The sequence below is a fragment of the Astatotilapia calliptera genome, chromosome 23 (assembly GCF_964374335.1).
Source record: "Astatotilapia calliptera chromosome 23, fAstCal68.1, whole genome shotgun sequence".
In the NCBI taxonomy this organism is placed as follows: Eukaryota; Metazoa; Chordata; class Actinopteri; order Cichliformes; family Cichlidae; genus Astatotilapia; species Astatotilapia calliptera.
Window position 1 is genome coordinate 28,156,027 of NC_137443.1, and position 3,194 is coordinate 28,159,220.

Below are 3,194 nucleotides of genomic sequence, written 5' to 3' on the forward strand. Positions count from 1 at the left end.
CGTCTCCTTGAACGCCACAGAACTGACTGTTTGGACAAAAGAACAAACATGAGGCACTGAAAGGTGAAAGAAAGTTTTATTCTCTGATGAGAAAAAATTGAACTTTGATGGTCCTGATGGTTTCCAACGTTACTGGCATGACAAGCAGATCCACCTGAGATGTTTTTTACGCTGCATAGTGGAGGGGGCACCATAATGGTTTGGGGTGCTTTTTCCTTCAGTGGAACAATGGAACTTCAGGATGTGCAGGGGGGGTCAAATGGCCGCTGGATATGTCCAGATGTTGCAGAGAGGATCCCTCGTGACTGAGGGCTCTTGTCTGCATGGTGACGACTGGGTTTTTCAACAGGTCAATGCTACAGTATACAATGCCTGCAGGACAAGGGACTTCTTCCAGGAGAATAACATCACTCTTCTGGAACATACTGCGCATTACCCTGATCTAAATCGAATTGAAAATCTTTGGGGATGAATAGCAAGGGAAGTTTACCGTATTTTCCGCACTGTAAGGGGCACTTAAAATCTTTTAATTTTCTCAAAAATCGAGAAAAGATCTCGCATCAGAGGAGGCTGAAAATCCACAACAAACAGATGGTTCTTAGGCTCTATCGTCCTCGAAATGGGTAGAAGTGGTACAAAATGGATGGACCAACTCTGTACCAAAACACCTGCCTCGTGTGAGGCTCGAACTGACGACCTTCAGATTATGAGACTGATGCAGCTTGAAATGGATGCACAAACTCTGTCACGTGCTGTGCATCAAAGGACATCGCTTGCGTGAGACTACAAGTCACTACCACATAGACTTCTTGTTCCAACTTAACAGTCAGGCAAGAATGATTTCAAATTATCCCTCTCAATGGACCCTGTTGGCAAAGGAACTCCAGGCAACCTCCAGAGACTCATCTCGGGAGCTGCCGATAACCAATTATCAGCCCTTGCTCATCCGCTTCCAATGCAAAGACATTACTAACCCTACCTGGACAAAGTGTCCAAGAAGAAATAACAGGTAGGAGTCATTTGCCGGAGGAGCTCAGGGCCGCAGAGAACGTACGTGTTTTTAAGAACAGGCTCACGACTCACCTTTTTAATTTAGCTTTTACTTAGCGTTTATTTATTTTATGCTTATTTATTCTATCCTGTTATTTTATTATTAATTTAGGCTTTACCTAATATTTATTGATTTTATTCTTATCCATTTTTTAATCTTCTTACTCTATTTATATTTATATTTATATTGTATCCCGTTCTTATTTATTTTAGAATTTTACCCTGTATATAGCCTATTGTGGCATATCTCCAGTGTTTCCTTGGAGGGGGCTCTCTGCACCGGGGCTGTGATCGACCGTGGCTGCTGGGTCTCTGGGGGTCCTCTCAGCCTGGCTGGGGGGCTCCCTTGCCTCCCTCCTGCTGTGTGCCCAGCCTGGAGGCTGCGGTCTGTGACCGGCTCTCGGTGCAGACGGCTCCCTGTTATAGTGTTTCCTCACTTGGCTCATGTGAACCCAGCCCAATTTTTACTCTTTAAGTGTGCGTGTGTGTGTGTGTGTGTGTGTGGGGGGGGGGGGAGATATGTGTGTATTCACATCATTTATGTTAATGAGAGTGTGGGGAGTGAGTTGGAGGGTGGGGTGGGCTGCTTTTAACTATGTAAAGCACTTTGTGCTACATTTTTTGTATGAAAAGTGCTTTATAAATAAAGATTGATTGATTAATTGATTGATTGATTGATTGATTGATTTGGGAGCCAACGTGAGGTGTCCCGCAATTCTGACCTGAGAAAAGAAAGAGGAATTGTGGTGAAAGTTGGATGAAGTGGTTCCAGAGGGCCAGCACGAATCCATAGGGGAGGATCGCCTGCCACGTGTGAGTCGGATGGTTCTTATGCTTCAGAGTCCTGGACAAAGTGTCCAAGAAGAAATAACAGGTAGGAGTCATTTGGGAGCCAACGTGTGGTGTCCCGCAATTCTGACCTGAGAAAAGAAAGAGGAATTGTGGTGAAAGTTGGATGAAGTGGTTCCAGAGGGCCAGCACGAATCCATAGGGGAGGATCGCCTGCCACGTGTGAGTCTTGAAATCAAACAGATGGGAAGGCTTTCCACGGGCAATGGTAGAATGATTTGGATTGATCCCTGTTCTAGATCTCGCATCAGAGGAGGCTGAAAATCCACTACAAACGGATGGTTCTTATGCTTCAGAGTCCTCGAAATGGGTAGAAGCTGTACAAAATGGATGGACCAACTCTGTACCAAAACACCTGCCTCGTGTGAGGCTCGAACTCACGACCTTCAGATTATGAGACTGACGCGCTGCCTACTGTGCCAACGAGACTGACGGGCAACTGGAAAATGGACGATTTCTCGAAGCTGCACAGAAAAGAAATTCAGCTTGGATAAACAAAGGCGATTCCCCAGGTATTTAAGCCCTGAACGGGCTTTGGAGGTGAAGAGTGCCACAGGAGATCCTAAAAACGGTGTTTTGACCCAGCTCCGGCTTACCTGAAAGGGACAAGCGGTAGACAATGGATGGGTTGCCTTTGCCACGTACTGTGTATCAAGCGAGGCTCAAGACACCATCTTCCCCCAAAACGGACCGCTCTTCTTTTGTCTCGTAGTGCCGTCTTAAATTAAATTCCTTAATTACAGCCACATTGGCTGCACTAATAAGACACACGGGTTTACCAGCAATGTCTGTAAACATATATTTAGTCACCCACTGGCGCTGGCAGGGGACAATTCTAAGTCTGCCAATTGTGCCGCCGAATTCGCGCCACTGTACAAAGTCTCCTCTCAACAACATCTTGACTTAATGCAGATACGATGTCCAACCCAAGTTTGGTTTGCACAGACTTCTTGTTCCAAATCTTGATGCCGTCTGGCCGTGACCGAGAACAAACTTAATGCCCCCCAAGACCCCACGCATAAAGGATCTCTGCATTGGCCGGGAATCGAACCCGGGCCTCCCACGTGGCAGGCGAGAATTCTACCACTGAACCACCAATGCTCACGGAAGTGACAGTTTTCTCACCGAATTCGTGCCATTGCCCAAGCGCTCCTCTCGAGGCGCAATGGAAACTATAGCCCGATACAGCCACGCGTCACTCATCAAGACAACTCTGTGGCACCTCCCTGATGGTCTAGTGGTCAGGATTCGGCGCTCTCACCGCCGCGGCCCGGGTTCGATTCCCGGTCAGGGAA

The 3,194-nt window shown here is 47.0% G+C and overlaps 1 non-coding gene across 1 annotated transcript; it reads left to right on the forward strand.

Annotated features, from left to right (window-relative positions):
* The first annotated feature begins 3,122 nt into the window (after positions 1–3,122).
* On the forward strand, positions 3,123–3,194 carry trnae-cuc (transfer RNA glutamic acid (anticodon CUC)). Its single transcript has one exon. It is a non-coding gene; the product is annotated as a tRNA-Glu (tRNA).